The sequence below is a fragment of the Impatiens glandulifera genome, chromosome 4 (assembly GCF_907164915.1).
Source record: "Impatiens glandulifera chromosome 4, dImpGla2.1, whole genome shotgun sequence".
In the NCBI taxonomy this organism is placed as follows: domain Eukaryota; kingdom Viridiplantae; phylum Streptophyta; class Magnoliopsida; order Ericales; family Balsaminaceae; genus Impatiens; species Impatiens glandulifera.
In genome coordinates this window covers 29,994,594-30,009,742 of record NC_061865.1, presented here as the reverse complement: position 1 = coordinate 30,009,742, position 15,149 = coordinate 29,994,594, and positions in this window count along the sequence as shown.

Below are 15,149 nucleotides of genomic sequence, written 5' to 3'. Positions count from 1 at the left end.
CATGTTCTGCCTCATTGTCGGCTGAAGAGCTCTTGACAAATCTTACAAAAGGAAGATAGTCTTTTATCAGTTTCATCCCGTTTGGAGAGGTCTTGTTGGCGGATCTGTCGTTTTTGTAACCGAGACCATATTTGCATTTTGGATGTCTTTTATAGTTACACATTTGATTTACGGCTTCACGGGATCTTTCCCAAGCGGCCGTGATGTATTTGGTTCTTTCATCATCTTCAGTTACCGATTGAACTGTCTCCTTGAGCTTCTCATTCTATAAGGATAGTCCGACCGGTTCATATACCGTGGTTTCGCATGGCTCACCAGCGGTACCACTTGTCTCTCTAGTTTCATAGTTTGACTGAGTCGGTATATATGTAGACAAGTTTCTGAACTCAACGACCATGTCGTTGAGTGCAGTAACTAGATCTTCCTTAGTATATTCATCAGATGCAAAATCAAATACCTCTTCTTCATGTGCCATGAAGCATGTAACTCTTTCTTTGTCGTTTTCGGTGTCGGAGTATGCCCAGTCGCTTCCACCGTCAGATGCAATGAGTGCCTTCTGGATTTCACTTCCTGCACCGGTTTGCTGGTTGTTGTTCCTTTGATGGATGTTTCCTTGGTTGTCATTTCTTTGGTAATCATTCTTGTGGTAGTTGTTTCCTTGGTAGATGTTTCCCGGATTTCGGTCGTCTCTCCTCGGTTTTCTGCATTCCGACCTGTAATGACCAAAACCGTCACAGTTAAAACATCTTACATTTGATTTATCGGCATAATTATAGTTGAAGTTGTTGTTAGATGGTTGATTTTTCTTCATGAATCTCCCAAATTTCTTTGCTAGCATGGCCATCACATCTTCACTGATCTGGTCAGCGCTTTTGACGGGAGCCGGAACGATTGATACATGGACCGTTGGTTCCACATATGTCACTAGAGCTCTGGTTGCGGTTGATGTTGATGCTTCGTCTTTGATCCGAGATTTTATCTCGAATTCGTAAGCTTTCAGATCCTCAAACACATCGTGCAACTTCATCTGTCCGAGGAAACGAAAGAACAAAAGAAAATAAAATCTTGGTGGCTACTCAAAAATATGAGAATATCAGGATGAAACCGGGGGAAAACATGAAAGAATTCAGCAATTGGTTCACCAGCGTGGTCAACGAGCTACAAACACTCGGAAAAAGATACGACAACCGGGAAGTAATTATTAAGGCCTTAAGATCACTGCCGAGCACATGGGATATCAAAACCATGGTGATGAGGGAATCAGGCAACCTCGGGCAGATGAAACTGCATGACGTATTTGAGGATCTGAAAGCCTATGAGTTCGAGATTAAGTCTCGGATCGAAGACGAAGCATCTACGTCAACTGCAACCAGAGCTCTGGTTACATCTGTGGAACCAGCGGTCCAAGTATCAACTGCTCCAGCTCCAGTCAAAAACGCTGATCAGATCAGTGAAGATGTGATGGCGATGCTAGCTCAGAAATTTGGGAGATTCATGAAGAAGAACCAGCCGCCATCTAACAACAATTTCAATTACAATTACGTTGATAAATCAAATAAAAGATGTTATAACTGTGATGGTTTTGGACATTTCAGGTCAGAATGTAGGAAACCAAGAAGAGACGATAGAAAACCGGAAAACAACTACCAAGGCAACAACTACCAAGGCAACCGGTATCAGGGTAACAACTACCAAGGAAATGATTATCGGAGAAATGACAACCAACGGAACGATTACCGAAGAAATTATAATCAGCAAGCCGATGAAGGGAAGGAAATACAAAAGGCACTCATTGCATCCGACGGTGGAAGTGAATGGGCGTATTCCGATAACGAAAATGATGAGGAGAGAGTAACATGCTTCATGGCAAACGACAAAGAGGTATTTGATTTCTCCTCAGATGAGTTTACTAAGGAAGATCTGATTTCTGCACTCAACGAAATGGTCGCTGAGTTCAGAAACATATCTGCCTATATACCGACTCCGGTAGAACATAAAACCGTAGAGTCAAGTGGTATCGCTGATGAGTCATGCGAAACCACAATGTATGAACCGGCTAAACTATCCTTAGAGAACGAGGAGACAATTCAACCGGTAACTGAAGTAAATGAACGAACACTGTATATTACGGCTGCTTGGGAAAGATCTCGTAAAGCCGTAGATCAGATGTGAAATTATAAAAGACATCCTAAGTGTAAATTTGGTGTTGGATACAAACAAAACAAATCAAACAAACCAAGTCAACCTAACGGGATGAAACTCACAAAAGACAATCTTCCCTTCATAAGATTTGTTAAGAGCTCTTCAATCAACAATGAGGCAGAAACTGTCATAAAACCGGAACTAAAATATGTAAATCCAACTGAATCAGAAAAATGGCTTCATCCTGAGAGAAGGAAAGCCACCCGAACAAAAGATAAACGAAATAAAACAAGTACATCACAATATCAAAAACATTCACCACCTCGATATAAGGCATTCTTGAGCAAAGATCAAGAAGTAAAGCCAAATATCATAAGAACAAATACCGGGAAAGTGATCCGACTTATTCAAGTCTGGATCCCAAATGCACTAATCAACCATGGACCCAACTGAATGTGGGTACCAAAAGGGTTTAAATATTTCTTTTTTACAGGTTAGGAGAAGCAACCGGCTAAAGAACTCAGAATGGTATCTGGACAGTGGATGCTCAAGACACATGACTAGTAAAAGTGGACTACTAGTAGATATCACCTATGAAACCGAAACAGTTATCACATTCGGTGACAACTCAAAAGGTAGAACTGTGGGCAAGGGTAAGATTGTTCATGGCAACTTGTCTAAAAATAATGTATTATTGGTAGAAAATTTGTATTTCAACCTGTTAAGCATTAGTCAAATGTGCGATGTAGGATACAAAGTTGTGTTTCATAAGAATGCATGCTTAGTAAAAGATCATCAAAATGACATTCTATTAATCGGTAAACGAATGGGAAATATCTACAAAGTTGATTGGAAAACTAAGTTTGAAAACCCTGTATGCATGATAGCGGGAAACGATCCAAACTGGCTCTGGCACAAACGGCTAAACCATATAAACTTCAAAACAATAAACTTTATATGTTCTAAGGAATTGGTTTACGGTTTTCCAAATGTCAAGTTTTCAAAAGATAAAGTATGTGTTGCATGTCAAATGGGTAAACAAATAAAGTCATCTTTCAAAAGTAAATGAAATCATCAATCCGAACGATGCTTAGAACTCCTGCATATGAATCTGTTTGGTCCGGTTAGAGTAACAAGTCTAGGAGGCATGCAATATACTATGGTAGGTATTGATGATTATTCTAAATTCACTTGGGTAATATTTTTAGCTTCTAAGAATCATGCAACACCAAACCTGATCAAACTGATTTTGAGAATACAAAATGAAAAATCTATTCGGATAAACAAAATCAGAAGTGATAGAGGAACTGAGTTTACAAACAGCAAATTAACAACTTTTCTTAATGATTCCGGTATTAGACACGAGTTGTCTAGTACTAGAACTCCTCAACAAAACGGTCTGGCAGAGAGAATAAACCAAACTCTCAAGGAAGCCGCAAGGTCAATGATAGCCGATTCGGGTATTGCTCAAAAATTTTGGGCCGAGGCTATCAATACCGTATGTTACACTCAAAACCGGTCTCTAGTAACTAAACGTTTTTCCAAAACCCCTTTTGAGATATACTATGATCGAATTCCAAACATACGGTATTTTTGAATTTTTGGTAGTAAATGTTTTGTTCACAACAACGACAAAAATTATTTGACCGCGTTTGATGTTAAATCCGATGAAGGAATAATGTTGGGATACTCAGCTGTAAGTAAAGCATATAAAATATATAATACTAGAACTTTAACAGTTGAAGAAACATCTCACGTTGTTTTTGATGAATCGGTTGAACGAAACACTGCATTACCCTTAGACCTTCACAATAGAATGGAAAATTTCAATATCTATTCTGATGATGAAGATGAGGTTCCGGTTTTTAGACGATTTGTTAATGATCAAGCGGTTGATGCTGAACCTCAGCCTGTTCAAGCTGCTTTACCGCAGAAAGTTGACTCTTCAGTTTCAACTGAAGAAATCGGTCGGTCTGACTCTTTTCAGCCTACCGATCAGTCTAACCTTGATCAGCCAACCGAAAGCTTGGAAGACACGTCTCAGATAAACCTCAAAAGGAACAAAAATATCCTCTTGAACTAGTAATAGGTAACATATCCTCACCCGTCCGAACTAGGCAACAAAATTTGGAACACTATGAAAACTCAGCTTTCATATCACAAATTGAGCCGAAAAGGGTGGATGAAGCACTTTCAGATCCCGACTGGATCCTAGCAATGCAAGAGAAACTAAACGAGTTTGAGAGAAATAAAGTTTGGTACCTAATTCCTAGACCGAAAAACAAACCGATTATAGGAACACGATGGGTATTCAGAAATAAACACAATGAAGATGGTTTAGTTACGAGGAACAAGGCCCAGTTAGTGGCTCAAGGCTATAAACAGGAAGAAGGCGTTGATTTTGAAGAATCATTGCCCCTGTAGATAGACATGAGGCCATTAGAATATTTCTAGCATTTGCAGCTTTCAAAAATTACAAAGTTTTTCAAATGGATGTTAAAAGCGCTTTTCTAAACAATAAAGTAAAGGAAGAGGTGTATGTTAATCAACCTCCAGGTTTCAAAAATTCAGAATACGAAAACAATGTTTACCGGCTAAACAAAGCCCTTTATGGTTTGAAATAGGCTCCAAGAGCCTGGTATGACTCATTAACGCAATTCTTATTTAACCACAAGTTTACAATCGGATCAGTCGATAAAACACTTTTCAAATTTGAGAAAAAGGAACATATACTACTTGTTCAAATCTATGTTGATGAAATTATTTTTGGATCAACCGATCCAAAGTTATGTGATAAATTCTCGAAAATGATGACTGACAAATTTCAAATGAGTATGATGGGAGAACTGAGTTTCTTCCTAGGACTTCAGGTTAAGCAGATCGAAACCGGAATGTTCATAAGCAGCCAAAGTACACAGCCGAACTGCTGAAGAAATTTGGAATGGATACATGTGCTGAGGCGGCTACACCGATGAGCACTTCCGTAAAATTAGACAAAGATGCGGATGGTCAAGCCGTTGACATCACAGTATATCGAGGAATGATTGGATCTTTTCTCTACCTAACAACTAGCCGACCGGACATCCTATTTGCGGTCGGACTATGCGGGAGATTTCAAGCCAATCCAAAGCAATCACATTATACCGCGGCTAAAAGAATATTGAAATATCTGAAAGGGACTCAAGATGTGAGACTTTGGTACCCAAAAAACTCAAGCTCAATCTCATAAGTTACTCTGACGCGGATTACGCAGGATGCAAAATCGATAGAAAGAGTACAAGTGGAACTTGCCAATTTCTGGGAGACCGGCTCGTTACATGGAACAGCAAGAAACAAACCTCAGTTGCAACATCAACCGCAGAGGCAGAGTACCTAGTAGCCGCAAGCTGCTGTGCACAACACCTCTGGATCCAACAGCAACTAAGAGATTTTGGTGTAATAGCTGAAGAATCTCCAATATTTTGTGACAACACCAGTGCAATAGCGATCACATACAATCCGGTGTTGCACTCAAGAACGAAACACATTGACATAAGACATCATTTCATCCGGGAGCATGTTCAACAGAAGCACATCCAACTGGAATACGTCTCAACTGAGCAACAAGTAGCTGACATCTTCACCAAACCGCTACAGGAAGCTAAGTTTTCTCATTTCAGAAATATTCTAGGACTTACTGATAGCAAGCAACTTATACCATGACCATTCATGCATACTATTTACATACATTATCTTGAAAAACAGGGATATGCGTTCAGGGAGAAGCTCTCGCTTCTCAAACCATATTCAAATAGGCCATTAATTATTCAAGGATGCTAACCGGAAGGAAGTCTCCGGTTATGCCTGATCACTTCATGATATCAAACCACATGTGTACACACTAAGCGGTTCAAATGACCTGGCAGAAGTGGATAAATTTAATCCATAGCTGAACAAATGTTGATGCGATTCAACATTTCTTCACATCGGAAAAAGATATCCAACTAAAAACCGGTGACGAAAAACCGATTAGTATAAATGCATCATGGTTTAGATAAACTGAACTTCTCCGGTTAACTTGGGATAACTAACCGCGTTTTCATGCACACCTTGAGAAATGAAGCCTGTAATTAATAAAATAGTTTACCTCAATCGAGATGACGACACGTGTCCATCATCAAAAGAAGGAGACTAACATCTTGTCAATAGATTTATTGTCATCATGAATATCCTTAGTAATGATTAACTTTGCATTGGAAACAAGCATTATACACTTCAACAAGTTAAAGCCTATTAACTAATCGATGACATCACTAAGCATGCTTAACGTATTAATCTAGTTGAACCCCTTGCTATATAAACAACCTTTTACTCTTCACAACACTTCACAAATTTCACTATTCAAAAAATCTCTTGAACTAAAACTATCACAAGAACATGAACTCCGATCCACTCGCCAAGAAAATTTTGCTGGCTGATTTCAATTCTATATACCAATATGAAGACCATGGAATCAAAGACATGTTCTTAGCCATTGAAATAAGCGGGCTAAGAGGGTTTCTGGAGAACAGATTCATCATCGACTACTTGGTAGTCGATGAGTTCTTCGAAACGGCAAAAGAAGTGAACCGAGACATAATCGTGGCACGGGTCTATGGTCAATCCTTCCTATTCAGCGAGACGGATTTCGCTGAATACTGCGGTTTACCTACTGAAGGGGTAACCGATCTCACTTACTCCCCGGTGACCATTGAAGAAATGTGTCATCGGTTCTCCAACTCTAACATCCCGGTTAATCCCTGGGGTGCTAAAAGTCAACTATCTCACAAGTACCAGATTATGTGTGAGTTTCTGGGAAAGTCAGTTCTAGGTAGAGAGAAAAGCTACTATTACACCTAGAGGCTTTTTGAAATGATGATTGTTGTCACGGTTGGGACACCGATAAACTGGTCCTGGATCATCTTCAACAATCTGAAGAAGATGATTCTCTCAAACAAAATCGGTTATGCTCCTCAGCTAAGCGGTTTCTGTGCTAGTCTAGATATCCACTCCAGACTCTTCGTCACTTGATAGAAAAATTAAGTAAGTTAATTTTCAAACCGGCCACACATTACAAGTTTTGAATATTTATTCTAAATAATCAAAAAGGGAGAAATTGATAGAAAAATTAAGTAAGTTAATTTTTGGAACCGGCTAGACAAACTAAACAGTTGTTAATTTTCATGTACAGGTACAAATCAAATCGTATGAACCGGTTGGGGCATCATAAACCGGTTGCTGAAATACTTCAAAAGAAACCTGTTTCAAGTGATCAAGTCAAAGATCAGAAGAACCGGTTTTCACTCTCTCAAGCGACCGGTCAGCAAAGACAAATTCATATACCAGCCGGATTATACTGCACAAGAGACAAAACCGGAAAATTCAAACTTCAAGAGTGACGCAACATGACGAAACAGACGTGTCTTGAAGGAATAAAAGAAGATCAGATCCGATCGGAAGCATGCGAGGAAAGCAATGATGCTTTATTGATCTGAAGTTGACAACCTGAGGTGCATGTCCAACACGTGTCCAAATCTGAAAACCGATTATGTCATCTTACACTCAGAGCTGCCTGCATGACTGCCAAGTGTTGAGGAAGGTGAAGCGTGCAAGCAACCTCTCTACACCGGCGTGATAATGATCAACCAATCCAGAGGAGAGAGAAGAAAAGTGACCGTTGGCTCTTCTCAGCTATAAAAGGGAGACGAAACGTCTTCATTTAATGTAGTTACGGATCACGAAAAACGAATCATAAAAGCAATAAATTAGAGAGATAAACGGTTACGATCCAAACCGGTGTGTCTAAAACCGGAAGCTTTCTGTATCGTGTTGTGTTGAGTTGTTGTATTACATCAAAGTGTGAGTTGGTGTAACCGGCGAGTAGCGAGTTGGGCTCGACCGGCAGTGTTGTTGTAACTATAAAAGTTAGTGGAGATCATTCTCATAACCTGAGAAGAAGGGGTGACGTAGGAGAGTTTGCTCTGAACATCCATAAAAATCATTGTCTCGTGTTCTTTCTTTCGTCTTCATTACTTACTTACTTAGTCTAACCTCAAACCAATCGTACTCCCTAAACCGGTCCACTCATATCCATAAAACCGACTCCTTCTAAAAACATCATCTAAGTCGCATAAGTTGCTTCAACCTGAAACAGACATTTCCGCCCTTGAACCTGGTTCAAGAGTCTGTGACAGCTTGTGTAGTGCTGAGAACGGTTTTAGTCTCTAACCGGACTATCACCAAAGTGTTGTGTGTGTTGTAAGCGGCCACCCTTCCTGAAACCGGAAACATCTCGGTCCTCCAAGGGCGTCCCCGATCCTAACAAGTGGTATCAGAGCGAGGTTCTTAACACTCAAGCAACCGAAGAAGATGGGAAGCATGACCCACAGCGACAAGCCGCCAATGCTAAATAGCGAAGCGTTTAGCAGTTGGAAGAAACAGATGTATCTATATCTGATCACGTTAGATGATGAGATGAGCCGAGTCCTGAAAGAGGGACCGATCAAGATCAACAAGGAGGCAGACCAATGGTCAAATTAAGATCGAAGACGGAGTAACCTGGACAACCATTGCATGAGGCACATCTACAAGGCTATAGACGATAACACCTTGAATAAAATATCAGAGTGTGAAAATGCAAAGGAAGCCTGGGAAACGATTATTCAGATCCATGAGGGAAACAAAGAACTAAGGAGAACAAAATCTTGGTGGCTACACAGAAATATGAAAACATCAGGATGAAACCAGGAGAAAATATGAAGGAATTCAGCAACCGGTTCACCAGTGTAGTCAACGAGCTTCAAACACTCGGGAAGAAGTATGACAACCGAGAAGTAATCATCAAAGCCTTAAGATCTCTACCAAGCACTTGGGATATCAAGACCATGGTGATGAGGGAATCAAGCACCCTCGGGCAGATGAAGTTGCATGATGTGTTCGAGGATCTAAAAGCCTACGAGTTCGAGATCAAGTCTCGGATCGAAGATGAAGCATCCACATCAACCGCAACCAGAGCTTTGGTTACATCGGTGGAACCGGCGGTCCAAGTATCAACCGTTTCGGCTCCAGTCAAAAGCATAAATCAAATTACTGAAGATGTGATGGCGATGCTAGCTCAGAAATTCGGGAAATTCATGAAGAAGAGCCAGCCACCATCTAACAATGACTTTAATTATAATTATGTAGACAAATCAAATAAAAGATGTTATAACTGTGACGGTTTTGGGCATTTCAGGTCAGAGTGTAGAAAACCAAGGAGAGACGATAGAAAACCGGAAGGAAACTATCAGGGAAACAACTATCAGGGGAACAACTATCAAGGCAACCGGTACCAAGGAAACAACTACCGGAGAAACGATAACCAACGAAACGACTACCGGAGAAACGATGATCAACATGCAGACGAAGGAAAGGAGATTCAAAAGGCACTCATTGCGTCTGACGGTGGAAGCGAGTGGGCATACTCCGACAATGAAGATAGTGAAGAGAAAGTGACCTGCTTCATGGCAAACGACGAAGAGGTATTTGATTTCTCTTCTGACGAGTTTACCAAAGAAGATTTGGTTTCTGCACTCAACGAAATGGTTGCTGAGTTCAGAAACATATCTGCGTACATACCGACTCCGCTAGAATCTAAAACCGAACAATGAAATGATGTATATGATAAAACATGTGAAACCGAAATGTATGAACCGGATGAACTATTCTCCGATAATGAGAAGAAAGTTCAACCGGTAACTGAAACCGATGAAAGAGCAATGTACGTCACAGCTGCGTGGGAGAAATCACGTCAAGCTGTAAAACAAATGTGGAACTATAAAAGACACCCTAAGTGTAGATATGGTATCGGTTACGAACCAAATAAACAAAACGAATCAAAACAACCTAACGGGATGAAACTGACGAAAGACAACCTTCCATTCATAACATTTGTCAAGAGTTCAAAAACCGAAAAAGACTTAAAATCGGAAGAAACACTTAAGTATGTAAGTCCTACTGAATCAGAAAAATGGCTTCATCCTAAGAGAAGGAAAGTCAACCGGAAACCGAATAAACCAAACAAAACTCGACCTCAAAGAAAAACATCACAACATAAGGCATTCTTAAGAAACAGATACTGGGAAAGTGATCCGACTTATTCAAGTCTGGATCCCAAAGTGACTAATCAACCATGGACCCAACTGAATGTGGGTACCAAAAAGGTGTAAATAATTGTTTGTTGCAGGTTAGGAGGAGCAACCGGCTAAAGAATTCAGAATGGTACCTGGACAGTGGATGTTCAAGGCATATGACCGGAAACAAAGAGCTACTAACCGACATCAAATACGAAACCGGAGCAATCATCACATTCGGGGACAACTCGAAAGGTAAAACCGTGGGCAAGGGTAAGATTGTCCATGGTAATCTATCCATAAGTAATGTATTATTGGTAGAAGAACTGCGTTTTAACCTGTTAAGTATAAGTCAAATGTGTGATGTGAGTTACAAAGTTGAATTTCATAAAAACTCATGCTTAGTTAAAAATCAGGATAATGACATTCTTTTGACCGGTAACCGGATGGGAAATATTTACAAAGTTAATTGGAAAACTGATTTTGAAAAATTTGTGTGTATGTTAGCCGGAAATGATCCAAACTAGCTTTGGCATAAACGGTTAAATCACTTGAATTTCAAAACGATTAACTTCATATGTTCTAAAGAACTAGTTCACGGTTTTCCAAACGTTAAATTCTCAAAAGATAAAGTATGTGTTGCATGTCAAATGGGCAAACAAGTAAAATCATCTTTTAAAAGTAAAGGAAACTATCAATCTGAACGATGCTTAGAACTCTTGCATATGGATCTGTTTGGTCCGGTTAAAGTTTAGGAGGCATGCATTATACTATGGTAGTTATTGATGATTACTCTAAATTTACTTGGGTTACTTTTCTAGCTTCTAAAAGCCAAGCTACTCCAAACCTGATTAAACTGATTTTATACAAAATGAAAAATCTATTCTAGTGAACAAAATCAGAAGTGATAGAGGAACTGAATTTATAAACAGTAATTTAACTACTTTTCTTGATGATTCCGGTATTAGACACGAGTTGTCTAGTGCCAGAACTCCCCAACAAAACGGCCTGGCTGAGAGAAGAAACCGAACTCTCAAGGAAGCCGCAAGGTCAATGATAGCTGATTCGGGTATCGCTCAAAAGTATTGGGCTGAAGCTATCAATATCGCATGCTTTACACAAAATCGATCTTTAGTAACTAAACGATTTTCTAAAACTCCTTTTGAAATTTACTTTGATCAAATTCCAAGCGTACGGTATTTTCGAATTTTTGGTAGCAAATGTTTTGTTCACAATAACGGCAAGAATTACTTGACCGCTTGTGATGCTAAATCCGATGAGGGAATAATGTTGGGATATTCAGCTGTGAGTAAAGCCTACAGAATATACAATACTAGGACTTTAACAGTTGAAGAAACCGCACACGTTGTTTTCGATGAATCGGTTAAACGAAACACTGCATTATCCTTCGATCTTCACAACAGAATGGAAAATTTCAATATCTATTCTGATGATGAAGACGAGGTTCCGGTTTTTAGACGATTTGTCAAGGACCAAGCGGTTGATGCTGAAATTTAGCCTGATCAAGCTGCTTTACCGCAGAAAGTTGACGCTTCAGTTTCTACTGAAGAAATCGGTCGGTCTGACTCTGTTCAACCTACCGATCAGTCTAACCTTGATCAGCCAACCGAAAGCTTGATAGACACGTCTTGGATTAACCTCAGAAGGAACAAAAATCATCCTCTTGAACTAGTAATAGGTAACAAATCCTCACCCGTCCGAACTAGGCAACATAATTTGGATCACTATGAAAACTCTGGTACCTAGTCCCTAGACCGAAAAACAAACCGGTTATAGCAAATTGAGACGAAAAAGGTGGATGAAGCATTGTCAGATCCAGATTGGATTTTAGCAATGCAAGAGGAATTAAACGAGTTTGAGAGAAATAAAGTCTGGTACCTAGTCCCTAGACCGAAAAACAAACCGGTTATAGGAACACGATGGATATTCAGAAATAAACACAATGAAGACGGTTTGGTTACGAGGAACAAAGCCCGGTTAGTGGCTCATGATTATAAACAGGAAGAAGGCGTTGATTTTGAAGAATCATTTGCCCCTGTAGCTAGACTTGAGGCCATTAGAATATTTTTAGCATATGCAGTTTTTAAAAATTTCAAAGTTTTTCAAATGGATGTTAAGAGTGCTTTTCTAAACGGTAAAGTAAATTAAGAGGTATATGTTAATCAACCTACAGGTTTCAAAAACCCAGAACACGAAAATCATGTTTACCGGCTGAACAAAGCCCTTTACGGTTTGAAACAGGCTCCAAGAGCTTGGTATGATACATTGACACAATTTTTATTTGATCACAAATTCACAATAGGTTCGGTAGACAAAACACTTTTCAAATTTGAAAGAAAGGAACAAATATTACTTGTTCAGATCTATGTTGACGATATCATATTCGGATCAACCGATCCAAAGTTATGTGACAAGTTTTCAAAAATGATGACTGATAGATTTCAAATGAGTATGATGGGAGAATTGAGTTTCTTTCTAGGACTTCAGGTTAAGCAGATTGAAGCCGGAACCTTCATAAGTCAACCGAAGTATACAGCCGAACTGCTGAAGAAATTTGGAATGGATACATGTGCCGAAGCGGCTACGCCAATGAGTCCTTCCGTAAAGCTGGAAAAAGATGATGATGGTCAAGCCGTTGACATCACAGCATATCGAGGAATGATTGGATCACTGCTATATCTAACAGTCAGCCGACCTGACATTCTGTTTGCGGTTGGAGTATGCGGAAGATTCCAAGCAAATCCAAAGCAATCTCACTATACGGCGGTTAAAAGAATTTTAAAATATCTGAAGGGAACTCAAGAAGTGGGACTTTGGTACACAAAAGACTCGAGCTTCAACCTTATAAGCTACTCAAATGCCGATTACGCAGGATGTAAGATTGATAGAAAGAGCACAAGTGGAACCTGCCAGTTCTTAGGTGACCGGTTAGTCACTTGGAGCAGTAAGAAACAAACATCTGTTGCAACATCAACCGCAGAGGCAGAGTACATAGCGGCTAGAAGCTGCTGTGCACAACTTCTTTGGATCTAACAACAACTAAGGGACTTCGGGATAGAAGCCAAGGAATCTCCAATCTTCTGTGACAACACCAGCGCTATAGCGATTACATACAATCCGGTGTTGCACTCAAGAACAAAGCATATCGATATAAGACACCATTTCATCCGGGAGCACGTTTAGGAGAAACACATCCGGCTGGAATATGTCTCGACCGAGCAACAAGTAGCGGATATATTCACGAAACCGCTACAGGAAGCTAAGTTCTCTCACTTTCGAAATATTTTGGGACTTACTAATCTAAATCAACTCATATCATGATTATGCATGCATGTAAGAAACCGGGATATGTGTTCAGGGAGAAGCTCTCGCTTCTCAAACCATATTCAAATAGGCCATTGATAAATCAAAAATGCTAACCGGGAGGAAGTCTCCGGTTATGCCCGATTACTTCATAACTTCAAATCACATGTATACTTACAATACGGTTGAAATAACCAGGTTGAAGTGGATATAATAAACCCAAAGTTGAACAAATGTTGACGTAAATCAATATTTTCTTCACAATTGGAACAATACATCCTACTAAAACCGGTCATGGAAAACCGCTTAGTACAAATACATTCTGGTCTGATGGAATGAACTTCTCCGGTTAACCTGGGATGATTGACTGAGTTTTCATGCATATTTTGAAAAATGAAGCCTGTAATAAATAAAAATAGTCTACCACAATCGAGATGACGACATGTGTCCATCATCAAGAGAGGGAGACTCACATCTTGTCAATAGATATTGGTCATCATTAATATCTTGGTAATAATTAGTTTTTTCCTTGGAAATAAACATTATTCACTTCAACAAGTTAAAGCCTATTAAATGGCTGATGACATCATCAAGCATGCTTAAACCTATTAATCTAGCCGAACCCTTGGCTATATAAACCACCCTTAAACATTCACAAATCCTCACAAAATTACTATTCACAAGTATCAGTCTTGAGCTTAACATTCTCTCTCAAGAACATGAACTCCAACTCTCTAGCAAAGAAGATTCTATTGGCAGATTTTAACTCAATCTACCAATATGAAGATCACGAAGTTAAAGAAATGTTCTTAGCCGTCGAAAGAAGCGGGCTAAGAAGCTTCCTTGAAAACAGATTCATTCTCGACTACCTAGTAGTCGAAGAATTCTTCCAGACCGCAAAAGAAGTGCATCGAGACATAATCGTTGTACAAGTTTACGGTCAGAAATTTCTATTCAACGAGACGGATTTCGCTGTATACTGCGGTTTGCCCACTGAAGGGGTAACCGACCTAACATACTCTCCGGTGACCATGGAAGAAATGTGTCGTCGGTTCTCAGGATCTGACATCCCGGTTAGACCCTGTGGTGCTAAAAGCCAACTCTCTCACAAGTACCAGCTTCTCTGTGAGATTCTGGGAAAGTCCATTTTGGGCAGAGAGAAAAGCTATTATTACACCCAAAGGCTTTTCGAGATGATGATTGCTGTAACGGTTGGGACACCGGTTAACTGGTCCTGGATCATATTCAGCAACCTGAAGAAAATGATCCTCTCCAACAAAACCGGCTACGCTCCTCAGCTGAGCGGTTTTTGTGCCAGTCTGGACATCCACTCCGGACCGTTCGTAACCCTCCATCCAAGGCATGTGCTCACCAAGGAAAGAGTACAAGAGATGGTCGACCGGTGGGAAGCAGTCAAGGCTAAAAGAAATCAAGCGGCTGAATCATCTAACGTCTAGCCTACCTTTCCTTTTGTCTTATTCCCTTTCTTTTCCAAAACCGGTAATTTTGCTGTACTGCCGGTTTTGTACCTTAATTAATGAAGCATATTCCATT